General features: G+C 42.5%; 1 protein-coding gene across 1 annotated transcript in view; it reads right to left on the bottom strand.

The window, feature by feature from the left end:
• The window catches only part of BNC2 (basonuclin 2), a 727,828-nt gene extending 712,953 nt beyond the window's left edge, over positions 1-14,875 (bottom strand). Inside the window, exon 1 of the mRNA XM_030194228.1 lies at positions 14,830-14,875. The gene's annotated coding sequence lies outside the window, so the exon portion shown is untranslated. The remainder of the gene's footprint in view (positions 1-14,829) is intronic.
• Between the last annotated feature and the right edge of the window lie 963 nt (positions 14,876-15,838).

Genomic DNA, 15,838 nt, shown 5'->3' with positions numbered 1-15,838 from the left:
TCCAAAGCAGTGAGACTGCAGGACTACAGGTACTCAGTAGCTGCGCTGGCTCTGCTCTTTTGGCTGACAGAGCAGCCTGGCTAGGACTGGGAACACTGTACCTTAATGGCTAATTCAGCCTGCAAAATACCTTGGCTTCCACAACAGAATCCTGCTCCCTGCACTGATCAATGTTACCTTATTTGGCAGCTGATAACAGAATCCAATTTGTGATGTCATTTTGCCATATGTAGTTTCATTAGAGTCCCTCCTCCTGCCACTGATTCGATTCCCTGAGGTCCGTGTGCTGTAGCTCTTAACAGGATCCTGTAATATGTAATGACAGTAAGCTGGCCTTTGCTCGCTTCCTTTCCTCAGCACCCACTGGTTTTTCAGGGCTTAGTTAAGTAGATAGCTGGCTGAAAGGTCAGTGGTTTCTTCATGTGACACGCTCTGATATATTCTAATGACGTATCAGGACAAAACTGTCCCTGTTCTTGACAAAATAATGAGGGGGGGGAAGGGACTCTGAAGATCTTATGACAATCAGCCCTTCCTTTCTGCTGAGACAACTCCTGGACATCAGTGCTTTGCTGATTTTGAGATCAGCTAAAGAGGCAATGCGGGTGATAAAGAAATGCAAGAAGTTTTTAAGAAACACACATAAATACGCCTCTTACATTCTAAGAATCCTGGAATCAAAAGTGACTATGTTGGAGATATCACATTCACAAAGGGGCCATAAGTACATACATAAGAACATAAGTATTGCCACACTGGGACAGACCGAAAGTCCATCAAGCCCAGAATCCTGTTTCCAACAGTGGCCAATCCAGGTTACAAGTACCTGGCAAGATCCCAAAACAGTACAATACATTTTATGCTGTTTATCCTAGAAATAAGCACTAGATTTTCCCCAAGTCCAATTTAATAATGGCTTATGGACTTTTCTTTTAGGAAGCTAATCAAACCTTTTTAAAACCCCGCTAAGCTAACTGCTTTTACTACATTCTCTGGCAACGAATTCCAGAGTTTAATTACATGCGTGAAGAAATATTTCCTATGATTCATTTTAAATTTACTACTTTGTAGCTTCATCGTGTGTCCCCTAGTCCTAGTATTTTTGGAAAGCGTAAACAAGTGATTCGTGTCTACCCATTCCACTCCACTCATTATTTTACAGACCTCTATCTTATCTCCCATCAGCCGTCTTTTTTCTAAGCTGAAGAACCCTAGCCGCTTTAGCCTTTCCTCATAGGGAAGTCATCTCATCCCCTTCATCATTTTTATCACCCTTCTCTGTACCTTTTCTAATTCTACTATATCTTTTTTGAGATACGGTGACCAGAATTGCACACAGTATTTGAGGTGCAGTTGCACCATGGAGCAATACAAAGGCAATATAGCATTCTCATTTTTGTTTTCCATTCCTTTCCTAATTATATCTAGCATTCTATTTGCTTTCCTAGCCACCACCACCGCCGAACACTGAGCAGAAGGTTTTAACGTATCATCGTTTACGCCTAGATCCCTTTCCTGGTCAATGACTCCTAATGTAGAACTTTGCATTACGTAACTATAGTTTGGGTTTCTCTTTCCCACATGCATCACTTTGCACTTGCTCACATTAAACATCATCTGCCATTTGGATGCCCAGTCTCGTAAGGTCCTCTTGTAATTTTTCACAATACTTTTGCGATTTAACAACTTTGAATAACTTTGTTTCATCAGTAAATTTAATTACCTCACTAGTTACTTCCACCTCTAGAACATTTATAAATATGTTAAAAAGCAGCAGTCCCAGCACAGACTCCTGGGGATCCCCACTATCTACTCTTCTCCATTGAGAATACTGATCATTTAACCCTACTCTCTGTTTTCTTTTAACCGGTTTTTAATCTACAATAGAACACTACCTCCTGTCCCATGACTCTCCAATTTCCTCTGGAATACCTCATGAGGTACTTTGTCAAATGCCTTTTGTCACACGCACAATTGTCAAGAGCAGGTTTATGTGGGCCACATTATACACACAGTTAAACTCAGGTTGCATGAACACAGGAGTAGACTTTACACATGTTCACATCTCCAATTGTGCTTCACTGTATTAGTTTTAAACATGTTTTTTCTGATCTTAAATGGCTTGTTATTGAATAGGTCTTGGATACTTATTGAGGTGATAGAACAGCGCATCTCCAGTTATGTGAACAATTTTGGATTTATAAGATGCGAGCAGTAAAACCTCTAGGTTTGAACAATGGTGTTGATTGGAACACTATTTTGTAAAGTTTTGTTCTATTCAATAAGGTTTTACTAATAATGTAATTGTTTCCACAGATAACATGGGGCGGTATCTTTCCACAACAGTTGCCATTTTGAATGCAAGTAGGCATCAACGGTTAGACATCTTGTATCCTCTATGCCCAGAATTAGGGTTCCTGAGGAAGGAAGGAATTTCCAAAACAGGGCTTTCTAAAACCCCTTTTGAAGTATGGCTTTGGGCTTCATGTTATTATGCTTTCATGTTTCTAACAAACAATTGAATAGATACTTTTTACCCAACTTGCAAAGGACTCAAATACAAAACAACCTAAGCATCAAGCTTCTCATACATAAGCACACAATTATGGAACGCACTCCCAAAAGCTGTGAAAACAATCCACGACCACCTAAACTTCAGAAAATCACTAAAAACCAACCTCTTCAACAAGGCCTACCCTACAGATCCAACGTAAATCCCCACATCCGGCCACTCAACTAAACCAATGATCGTACTGGACAATATACAACCTCCCTTCTTTTGACCCTAATGGAGCCTGGAATACACCTACCTACTCGAACACAACACAACTATGCATCTGCTCTCTACTGGATTTGGCAAATGCCGTTACAGTACCGTGTAAGCCACACTGAGCCTGCAAATAGGTGGGAAAATGTGGGGTACAAATGCAATAAATAAATAAATAAATATACTTTTTAATACTGCTTCTGGTATGCCACTAATAATATTCTGGGACGAACTGATATAAATGTTGAATCTTTATGATACTTAGAAGATATTTGTGTGAAATATTTATATGACATTTGATGCACTATATTTTTTGAACACTGTCACATTAGATACATAATAGGAGATCCAATGATGGTGTCCGTGAACACATGAGCATATGGTTTGTGATGTATCCAACACACTGAGGGCTCCTAATATTATAGTAGTTTATATTTACTACTATTATTATTCAGTTGGTGTCATAATTATATATCTTCTAGTCTACATTTAGATTTCTAAAGGAGACTCTTTAATTTAGAATTGTTTACATTCGAGGGGGTTGTCCTTCTGAAGGGTTTTTTGTACTTTTGAATTATGAGCGAGTTGCAGCCAGGGAGGTGAGGGAGGAGCCTCTTGAGCTTTAAGAATTGACTGCAGTGCCCTATCCCCATTTTTCAACTGTGACATTCTTCCAAGTCCCACCCTGCCTGCCTATATCGAATTGTTAAGAACATTGTGATTGTGTGTGAGCATCCTACTTATGCTATCAGTAATTTTAACATCAGGTTTATCTTGTGTTCGATGCGATGATACGTGATTGTTCTAGCTGCCCATTCAGCTTTCCTGACATTATGTTATTACTCTGTCTGTATCATTAGCCATCATGTCATGTTGTTTCTACTCTTGGTTTTATGTATCCTTGCTGCTCAGTGAAAGTGGAGCACCTGAGCCATAACACTAGTGGGGTGATATAGATAGCAAAGTTACCCAAGTCACAGCCACACCTACAAGAACAGTTGGTGAGACAGCAGGCATATAGGACGCCTAAGGTGAACAGTGAGTACTGGAACATAGGTGGGGGGGGGGGGGGGCTTGGGAGGAGCCCCAAAAACAGAATGAGAAGACACGGCTGAGGGGAGATATGATTGAGGTCTATAAAATTTTGAATGGAGTGGAATCGGTAAATGTGGATTGTTTACTCTTGCAAAAAGAAGACAGACTAGGGGATCTGCCATAAACGTACATAGTAGAACATTTAAAACAAATAGGAGAAAGCAAAGTTACCTAGCAGCTATTCTCCAAGGACAGCAGGACAAGTATTCTCACATGTGGGTGATGTCACTGATGGAGACCTGGTGCGGACACTGCCCAGTGTTCTGTAGTTTCTAGAAGCCATTAACAGGCCTCCACTGTGCATGCATGAATGCCTTCCCACCTGCCTGAGTCGCATGGGACCCACAGTTGGATAAAAAAGTATAAAGAATGCAACTCCTGGGGGAGGTGGGAGGTTATGTAAGAATACTTGTCCTGCTGTACTGGGAGAACACTTGCTACAGGGACTTTGAGATAAGTGGCAAAATGATCCACCCAGGGGGTATCTCACTCTCAGATCTTGCGGGCAACACCCATACAGAGCGACCACTAGTTCAGCTGCATCACCCTACTCTTGTCTTTTCACGCTAGGTATGTGGCTCTGAGTACTATGCCATGGCTGGAGGTCCACTGCCACATCCTGACTGCTTCCTGACACAAGAGGTAGGATTCTGTGCCCCCTGATTGTTGAGATAGTAAATGGCAACCTTATTATCTGTTTAATGAGAACAACATGGTTCAACAGCCAATCTCTGAAAGCCTAGAAGACTGATGTTAAGCTGGGTCTCCTGAGCAGATCAGTGTCCCTGGCCGTGAGCCCCCCATCCCAGACTGGATGAATCTGTGGTCAGTATCTTCTGGGGGGACAGGAATTTGGAATGGAAATCCAAGACATTTTGAACCAATTTGACTGTGTCAACTCTGGGGTGACCAAGATGACATCTGCAAGATACCCTGTGGCTTGACACCACTGGGAAGTTACGGGCCACTGGGTGCCTCAGAAGTGAAGGTGAGCTATGGGTGTGACATGCACAATGGAGGCCATGTCGCCCAATAACCTCAGCATCTGCCGAGCTGCAACCTGGTAGCTGAGCCAAACCTGAAGGGTGATGCAGATGAGAACATCCACCTGGTAGGTTTGAGTTGAACTGTGTCAAGCAGATCTGCAATGTACTCCAAATACTATACTGGGATTCTTGAGCACCTTCCTTGGATGGGCTCTTTACCAGTCAATCAACCAGATAGAGAAACACATGCACTCCCGTCTTTTACATACAGTGGTGGAAATAAGTATTTGATCCCTTGCTGATTTTGTAAGTTTGCCCACTGACAAAGACATGAGCAGCCCATAATTGAAGGGTAGGTTATTGGTAACAGTGAGAGATAGCACATCACAAATAAATCCGGAAAATCACAATTGTGGAAAGTATATGAATTTATTTGCATTCTGCAGAGGGAAATAAGTATTTGATCCCCCCCAACCAGTAAGAGATCTGGCCCCTACAGACCAGGTAGATGCTCCAAATCAACTCGTTACTGCATGACAGACAGCTGTCGGCAATGGTCACCTGTATGAAAGACACCTGTCCACAGACTCAGTGAATCAGTCAGACTCTAACCTCTACAAAATGGCCAAGAGCAAGGAGCTGTCTAAGGATGTCAGGGACAAGATCATACACCTGCACAAGGCTGGAATGGGCTACAAAACCATCAGTAAGACGCTGGGCGAGAAGGAGACAACTGTTGGTGCCATAGTAAGAAAATGGAAGAAGTACAAAATGACTGTCAATCGACAAAGATCTGGGGCTCCACGCAAAATCTCACCTCGTGGGGTATCCTGATCATGAGGAAGGTTAGAAATCAGGCCTACAACTACAAGGGGGGAACTTGTCCAATGATCTCAAGGCAGCTGGGACCACTGTCACCACGAAAACCATTGGTAAACACATTACGACATAACGGATTTGCAATCCTGCAGTGCCCGCAAGGTCCCCCTGCTCCGGAAGGCACATGTGACGGCCCGTCTGAAGTTTGCCAGTGAACACCTGGATGATGCCGAGAGTGATTGGGAGAAGGTGCTGTGGTCAGATGAGACAAAAATTGAGCTCTTTGGCATGAACTCAACTCGCCGTGTTGGGGGGAAGAGAAATGCTGCCTATGACCCAAAGAACACCGTCCCCACTGTCAAGCATGGAGGTGGAAATGTTATGTTTTGGGGGTGTTTCTCTGCTAAGGGCACAGGACTACTTCACCGCATCAATGGGAGAATGGATGGAGCCATGTACCGTACAATTCTGAGTGACAACCTACTTCCCTCCGCCAGGGCCTTAAAAATGGGTCGTGGCTGGGTCTTCCAGCACGACAATGACCCAAAACATACAGCCAAGGCAACAAAGGAGTGGCTCAGGAAGAAGCACATTAGGGTCATGGAGTGGCCTAGCCAGTCACCAGACCTTAATCCCATTGCAAACTTATGGAGGGAGCTGAAGCTGCGAGTTGCCAAGCGACAGCCCAGAACTCTTAATGATTTAGAGATGATCTGCAAAGAGGAGTGGACCAAAATTCCTCCTGACATTGTGCAAACCTCATCATCAACTACAGAAGACGTCTGACCGCTGTGCTTGCCAACAAGGGTTTTGCCACCAAGTATTAGGTCTTGTTTGCCAGAGGGATCAAATACTTATTTCCCTCTGCAGAATGCAAATAAATTCATATACTTTCCACAATGTGATTTTCCGGATTTAATTTGTGATGTGCTATCTCTCACTGTTACCAATAACCTACCCTTCAATTATGGGCTGCTCATGTCTTTGTCAGTGGGCAAACTTACAAAATCAGCAAGGGATCAAATACTTATTTCCACCACTGTAAGTATTGCCATACTGGGAAAGACCAAAGGTCCATCAAGCCCAGCATCCCACAGTGGCCAATCCAGGTCACAAATACCTGGCAAGATCCCCAAAAAGTACAAAACATTCTATACTGCTTATCCCAGAAATAGTGGATTTTCCCCAAGTCCATTTAATAATGGTCTATGGACTTTTTCTTTAGGAAGCCATCCAAACCTTTTTAAAACTCTGCTAAGCTAACCGCCTTTACCACATTCTCTGGCAACGAATTCCAGAGTCCAACTACATGTCGAGTGAAGAAACGTTTTCTCCAATTAGTTTTAAATTTACTACATTGTAGCTTCATTGCATGCCCCCTAGTTCTAGTATTTTTTGGAAAGCGTAAACAGACGCTTCACATCTACCCGTTCCACACCACTCATTATTTTATAGACCTCTATCATATCGTCCCCTCAGCTGCCTTTTCTCCAAGCTGAAGAGCCCTAGCCACTTTAGCCTTTCCTCATAGGGAAGTTGTCTCATCCCCTTTATCATTTTTGTCATCCTTCTCTGCACCTTTTATAATTCCACTATATCTTTTTTGAGATACGGCGACCAGAATTGAACACAATATTAGAGGTGCGGTCACACCATGGTGCGATACAAAGGCATTATAACATTCTCATTTTTGTTTTCCATTCCTTTCCTAATAATACCTAACATTCTATTTGCTTTCTTAGCCACAGCAGCACATTGAGCAGAAGGTTTCAACGTATTATCAACGATGACATCGATCCCTTTCTTGGTCCATGACTCCTAACGTGGAGCCTTGCATGACATAGCTATAATTCGGGTTCCTCTTTCCCACATGCGTGACTTTGCACTTGTTCACATTAAACGTCATCTGCCATTTAGATGCCCAGTCTCCCAGTCTCGTAAGGTCCACTTGTAATTTTTCACAATCCTCCCGCGATTTAATGACTTTGAATAACTTTGTGTCATCAGCAAATTTAATTACTTCACTAGTTACTCCATCTCTTGGTCATTTATAAATATGTTAAAAAGCAGCGGTCCCAGCACAGACCCCTGGGGAACCTCGCTAACTACACTTCTCCATTGAGAATACTGACCATTTAACCCTACTCTCTGTTTTCTATCTTTTAACCAGTTTTTAATCCACAATAGAACACTACTTCCTATCCCATGCCTCTCCAATTTCCTCTGGAGTCTTTCATGAGGTACTTTGTCAAACGCCTTCTGAAAATAAAGATACACAATATCAACCGGCTCACCTTTATCCACATGTTTGTTCACCCCTTCAAAGACAGGTAGTAGATTGGTGAGGCAAGATTTCCTGTCACTAAATCCATGTTGACTTTGTCTTGTTAATCCATGCTTTTGAATATGTTCTGTAATTTTGTTCTTTATAATAGTCTCTACCATTTTGCCCAGCACCGACGTCAGACTCACCGGTCTATAATTTCCCGGATCTCCTCTGGAACCTTTTTAAAAAATTAGCGTTACATTGGCCACCCTCCAATCTTCCGGTACCAAGCTCGATTTTAAGGATAAATTACATATTACTAATAATAACTCCGCAAGTTCATTTTTCAGTTCTATCAGTATTCTGGGATGAACACCATCCGGTCCACGAGATTTGCTACTCTTCAGTTTGTAGAACTGCCCCATTACATCCTCCAGGTTTACAGAGAATTCATTAAGTTTCTCTGACTCGTCAGCTTCGAATACCATTTCTGGCACCGGTATCCCACCCAAATCTTCCTCGGTGAACACCGAAGCAAAGAATTCATTTAATCTTTAAGCTATGGCTTTGTCTTCCCTGATCGCCCCTTTTACTCCTCAGTCATCTAGCGGTCCAACCGATTCTTTTGCCGGCTTCCTGCTTTTAATATACCTAAAAAAAATTTTACTATGTGTTTTGGCCTCCAACTCAATCTTTTTTTCGAAGTCCCTCTTAGCCTTCCTTATCAGCGCTTTGCATTTGACTTGACATTCCTTATGCTGTTTCTTATTATTTTCAGTCGGTTCCTTCTTCCATTTTCTGAAGGATTTTCTTTTAGCTCTAATAGCTTCCTTCACCTCACTTTTTAACCATGCCGGCTATCGTTTGGTCTTCCGTCCTCCTTTTTTAATACGCAGAATATATTTGGCCTGGGCTTCCAGGATGGTGTTTTTGAACAGCATCCACGCCTGATGTAAATGTTTGTAAATTGCAGCACTCCTGACGTTATTCAGTAGTTTTGCAGATTTCATAGATTTGATGCTGGGCATTTGATTTTGCACCTACTCTGAACTTGCTTGAAGAAAAACGACCTTTTAGTTCACAATGTATATTCATGCCTCCCCTGTTTCAGCCTGATGCTTTAGGAAGATCTGCACAGGAACACCTTGACCACATAAATGAAGCCCTGAAACCACAGCAACACTAATATCCAAACAAGAATGAAAAACATAACCTAACCAACAAAAGGAAATTGTAAGAGTATAGTTTGTTGTCAATGCCATTTTGGGCATTGCTTAAGAGCAGATGTGGCAGGTGAGAACCCTTGGATGTACAAGCCTGCCTGAGATGGGGTCTGGGCTGCAGATTTGCCATGTTACTCAGTTCCAGGAGGGAGATTTTAGGCCATTTATGTGTTTCCTACAGCCTCATCCTTGTGTGCTATGAGACATGGAGTTCTGATCCCATTGGATAGAATCAGGGACTACAATATCACAGTGCTTTAGAATATACATTGAAAACCAAGACTGGGGTAACTTGGAAGCTGTGGTGCCGAGGAACCTCACGTAGTCTCCACCAACCAGTGCACTCTGTTGAACAAGGTAAATAATATGCCAACAAATGTGCTGCCTTGTCACTGCAGTAGAAATGTCTAAAGAAGGGATGTGTTAGGACCAAAGGTTCATGTTCAATAACATTTCTAAATAACTGTTTTGTTGGGCAAAAAAACAAAAAACAAAAAAAACAATCTCCCGATAGAGCATTCTGTTTTTTTCAGGCCATAAAGTTGAAACGCGGTTGTTACATACCAAAGCCACCAGCATGTTTTGGGCTACTCCCTACCAAAACACAGAACCAGTATGCAACTCTTTTCCAACTATAAAGCACCTGGCTTTCAACTCATCTCACCAGTGCAATCCTGCTGTATCTGCTGTACAGTTCAACGAAACATACACTTTGAGTAGGCCGAGGGCTCGCTAGAGATCTATTTCATGCAAGATATTGTAAAGAGTTTCATCCTGCCTCCAACCTTCTCTCATAAAATGCTTTTTTGTAGTACAGAGTTACAATGCACTTGACTGGTTCCTGTGTATGATATATAATACATCAAAATCAACCCCCCTACCTCCTCTCCTGCTATTCATTTAATGCCACCATTCTCATTTTTCTCACAACCACTTTATCAAGTCATTTCATAATTATTCTGCCCGCTTCTCAAGTTACTAATATATTCAAACTATTTAGGATTTTTTTTTTTTAACTGTCACAAACCAAATGACATCTGACTACATGCAAGCTGTGAAGGCTTGCAGAGACCCACCTGGCAGGCAAGCTGTCTTTTTATCCAAAAAGAGGCAACAAAAGAAACAAAGAGGAGATTCTACTTAAAGATTTATTTTTTTAAATGCAAAAAAGGAAATTTCACAGCATACTGTTCACACCTTCTTCCCTTTCTGTCCCTCGCCAAAGAAATCACGATCAAGGCTCTCCAAAGATCGATGGATGTGGCTTTAGATTTCTTCTTCTTTTTAAAAGTTCTCATCGTGCCTAACACAAGCAATCAGACTGGAGTTCTAATTTTCTGATTCCACTGCTGCTTCTGTATGATTCCTGGAGAGTCTTAGAACATTAATAGACATTTCTGGGGCCCTTTTACAAAGCTGCACTACAGATTGGCCTGTGTTATTTTTAGCACGTGGGTTTCCCCGCGAACTGAGACCACTTTTAGAGCGGCTGTAAAATGGTCGCAATTTCTTTTCTTCTATTAATGGCCACAGGCTAATTTACCAATTAGCACATGGCCATTATGGTTATGGTTAATTAACTTGATATACTGCTCTTACCCCATGAGCCCTTACTGCAGTGGTGTGCTGGTAAATGTTTAACAACAGGCTCTCTCCCCGGTCCCCCTCTGCGTCCCCCGTCCCCCTCTGCGCCCTCCCCCCCCCCCCCCCCCCAAAATTGCAGAGTTGGCTATAGCCGGGGAGAGAGCCTGGGGGGGGGGGGGTGCCAATGCATTACTCCAGGAAAAAAAAATTAAATGATCCCAGGTTCCAATCTAATTCATGTTTAATGTGCGATAAAATGCCATAAATAAGTAAATAAATATAAACTTTTAATGTTGAGCACCTGATTCTCAAAGTGAACATATTCCAAACACTATAATGAAATTAAATGGTTTTTTTTCTACCTTTGTTGTCTGGTGACTGTTTTTCTGATCATGCTGGCCCAGTATCCGATTCTGCTGCTATCTATCCTCTTAACTCCGTTTCCAGGGCTTCCTTTCCATTTATTTCTTTTACTTTCCGCCTTTCTTCTTCATTTCTGGTCCTCAGCTTCTGCCTATTTTCTTCATCCATGTGCAGTTTTTCTCCTCTCTTCCTTTTCCCTCATCTCATCTCCTTCATCACTCTTCCCTCCCTTCCATCCATGTCCAGCATTTCTTCTCTCTCCCCTCCTCTCCCCTGCCCTCCATCCACCCATGTCCACGACCCTTCTCTCCCCCTGCCCTCCATCCACACATGTCCAGCGACACTTCTCTCCCCCTGTCCTGCATGCACCCATACCCAGTGACCCTCCTCTCCTCTCCCCTACCCTGCATGCACCCATACCCAGTGACCCTCCTTTCCCCTGCCCTGCCTTCCATGCACCCATACCCAGCGACCTCCTCTCCCCTGCCCTGCATGCACCCATACCCAGCATCCCTTCTCTCCCCTCCATCCACCCATGCCCAGTGACTCCCTTCTTTCCCCTGCCACTCCCTCCCGAGTTGTTCAGCAAATTCTCCTCCCTCCCTCCCTCCAGATCCGGTCCCTCACCGACTCCTTGTCCTTCGAATTCTTTGGGGCAGGCAGTCTTGCCTGCTTGCTGCCAGCGCTGACTCTCCCCAGCTGTCGGATCGCGCTTCAAAATGGCCGCCGAGACTTCAGCAGAAGTCTCGCGAGGTCGCCTCTGGAAGTCTCGGTGGCCATTTTGAAAGCGCGAACCTGCAGCAGGGGAGAGTCAGCGCTGGCAGCGGGCAGGCAAGACTGCCTGCCCCAAAGAATTCGAAGGACAAGGAATCGGTGAGGGACCGGATCCGGAGGGAGGGCGGAGAGCCAGAGCTGGCTCGCAAGTCGGAAGAAAATTTAACAACGAGCTCTTGCGAGCCGGTGCGAGCCGGCTCCAGCACACCACTGCCTTACTGACACCTATTCTGTAGACGGTAAGGGCTCATGAACTAACCCCGTGCTAATCGGCAGTGCACGGTGATTTGCCTGCGCTGACTGATTAGCACAGGGCACGCCTACTCTCTACCCCCCCCCCCCAAAACACACCCCCATGCTAAAAAATGTTTTATATTTTCTTGTGCGGGATTGGTGCATGCCACAGTAGTGCCTTTTAGTGCATGGGGTCACACATGTTAGTGCTTACAGCCATATAGTAAAAGGACCCCTCTGTCTGGTGGAAGAGCTGCTGAAGCTTCCAATCAATGGCAATTGTAGTAAACCAGTCTACTGTAACCCCCACAACAAAACCAGCCTGCCCAGTCTAAACTGAACTGCAATGATTTTGTGCAAACTTTGCCAACAAAATTAAAAGTCTCCACCAGGATTTACAGCCAATCCCACCCAGTGCCCAACCAGTCAACCAGGGGTGCACAAACTCGCCCCCTCCTAACAGAGACAGATGGAACACTTTTAACCTAATGACAGAGGAGAGCCTTGACAAAATCCTAAGAGACTTTCGACCAACTACCTGCTCCCTCGATCCCTGCCCATCAAAGATAGTGCAGCAGGCAACTATGGCCTTTATAGAAGGCGCCACAAAAATTGTGAACACCTCTCTTTCTAATGGGCAACTACCAACAGCATTAAAAAGGGCAGTGGTTCGCCCTCTGCTGAAGAAAAACAACCTTGACCAAGACAAACTTGAAAGTTATAGGTCAATATCCAACATCCCATTTCTAGGGAAACTCATAGAACAAGCAGTCTGTGTTCAACTTAATGAATGGATAGAAAAGAATAACTGGCTAGATTCATGTCAATCTGGATTCAGACCTGGTTATGGAACAGAAACGGTCCTCGTAACCCTGCTAGATGATCTTCACAGAAACCGAGGCAAGGGATTCACCTCAATGTTAGTACTGCTAGATTTCTCAGCAGCTTTTGACACTGTGGATCATGATATCTTGCTAGCACGACTGACAGAAACAGGTATCAATGGAACAGTACTTGCCTGGTTCAGATCCTATATATCAGACAGGCAACAATCCATAATGATTGGCAGCAACGCATCAACACCATGGGCACGGACCTGCAGGGTACCACAAGGATCGATACTGTCACCTATTCTGTTCAATATCTACCTCAAGCCAATAGCTGAGCTGATTTGGTCAATGGACACTCAGTTCTACATCTATGCGGATGATGTGCAGCTACTCATGCCCACTGAACCTGACTTACCTACAGCCTTGAATAAACTGATCACTTGTCTAACATCAATTCAAGAATGGGCTAAACACAACAAACTTTGCCTGAACCCAAGTAAAACCGAGCTTTTCTGGGTCCCTGACACAATTGGATACATTCCTGACATCAAAATCCCTTTTGGGAAGTATGAACTCCCCCTCAAATCACAAGTCAGGAACCTTGGAATACAGTTAGATTCAACACTTACTCTGATTCCCCAAATCCAAGCAACCTTCAAGGGCTGCATCTACTATTTGCAACAGCTACGCTGCCTCTCTCCTTACATCGAGAAGGTAAATCTTATCCCAGTTGTGCATGCTATGGTAGCATCAAGACTGGATTACTGCAATGCACTATACAATGGTCTGACTACAAAGGGCCTGCACCGGCTCCAGTTGATTCAGAATGCAGCAGCAAGACTCATAGAAGTTTGCAAGCGACGTGACCACATCACACCATTTTTGCAAAAACTTCATTGGCTACCAGTACAAAACAGGGCTAAATTTAAAACTCTATGTCTGATCTTCAAGGCCCTGAAAGGAAATGGCCCCGAGTATCTGATGAATAGGATGATCCTCCACACACCGCCAAGGACACTAAGGTCCTCCCAAAGACGTTCACTAACTACACCCTCTCCAAAAGACATTACACGATGTAATACCAGCAAGCGAGCCTTCTCCGGAGTAGCCCCCACACTCTGGAATGCATTGCCTGAAAGGATCCGCTTAACACAAGACTACCTCTACTTCAGGAACCAGGTGAAAGCTTGGCTCTTCAACCAAGTCTTTAATGGAAGAAGTAACTAACTTGTTAGTCTCACTCACACACACAAGGATTGACTCGGGCTGCACATACTGCAGCGGGACAAGTTTATCCACTCCTACCCTAGCTGAGATAATATTTAACCATCTATCTCTCTCACCTCACGTGCAACTTTCTTCAAATCAATCACCTTACTTTCTAATTCTTCCTACCTTCTTATTCATCTATATGTTACAACTTTGCCTTACCCTTCACTATCAATTATAATGTTCTAGTACATATTGTGTTGTCATTGCAAGTAGTATACCATACCATACTTTGTATTATTGTTCAAATATTTTTACTGCTCTAATTGCCTATTGCTCATGTTTTATCTATTCTTACTGTGCACCGCCTTGAGTGAATTCCTTCAAAAAGGTGGTAAATAAATCCTAATAAATACAATAATAAATAAATAAATTGCAATACAATGTTTAATTTAATTGAAAAAAAATGTTCGATGTGAATCATGACCATAATTACAACAAAACAATTATAAGAAATTTAAAGTATATAAACAAATCCTTTACAATGCGCTAAAACTTTAAAAAAAAATTAAAAAGCTAGAGCAAATAGAAGAAAGCAAGATCTCTAAATGTCCAGGCATGCGCATGCACACACACATATACACTCATATATACTGACCTTGAATGATGAAATACTGACCTGCAGATACTTTTGTTGTTGAAAGCTAATAGGTGACAGTGACATTTATTATGGGTCAATATTCTTATATTATAAAATAAAATTCTACTCATAGTTCTGCTATAAAGAAACAGTCTCCTAGAAAAGGTGGATAAATTTCATCATGTTTGTTGTAGCCTACCAAGCCAACTCCTAAGAAAATTATTTGCCAGCTTCAGAGAATAGTAGTTAATTATAGAAGTCCCCTGGATTGTAGCAAAATGAAATCATTATCTCAGACCCTGCCTGTGATTAAAGATTACACCAGAAATGGCTGACTTGTCTATTGACCAGTCAGTAGCTCATACATCTGGCATACATTTAAATGCCACGTACATTTATTCTGCCAAAAACATGGTAAAGAAAGCTAGAGTTATCAGGCGTCACTTACAGATTGCAGCTATTCTCAAATTTGCTTTCACAAAATTTGTGTTTACTGACAGAGAGAGATCACGTCAAATTATTTAATACAGTCCCACTGTACCGGCTGCAATTACCGATTAACCTTCCTCCCTCCGAAAATATGAATTGTAAGATTAACCATTCAGTGTTTTTCTTATTTTCTTTGAGATTGTTTTCCTGATCTTGGATCCCCCAATTGTGGACTAACAAAGATGATATTTTTCCTTAATAAAGATGATATTTTTCCTTAATGTTTGTTTTAATTGATATTTTCTCTTTTCTTTCCCATTTATGTATTGGACATAAATGTAATATAAAATGAATAAATAAAATTATTTAAAAAAATTATTTAATACATTTAAGCACTTGATGTTTTGTACAGAAGATGACAGAGGTAGCCTATAGAGAGAGTGTTCCCTTTGAGCCCCACTCGGGATGTGCACTCATTAGCATACATTCGATTCACTAGTTTGCCTTAAAAATGTTGAGTGAGCTAAATAATGTGTGATGTGTATTAATCTATTAAATAAGCATCTTAATTTGATTAGCAGGCATTACAATATTTATTAATATGCATTAAAAATGTATT

Source organism: Microcaecilia unicolor, chromosome 2, assembly GCF_901765095.1.
Source record: "Microcaecilia unicolor chromosome 2, aMicUni1.1, whole genome shotgun sequence".
Lineage (NCBI taxonomy): Eukaryota > Metazoa > Chordata > Amphibia > Gymnophiona > Siphonopidae > Microcaecilia > Microcaecilia unicolor.
This window is presented reverse-complemented; position numbering and strand designations above follow the sequence as displayed.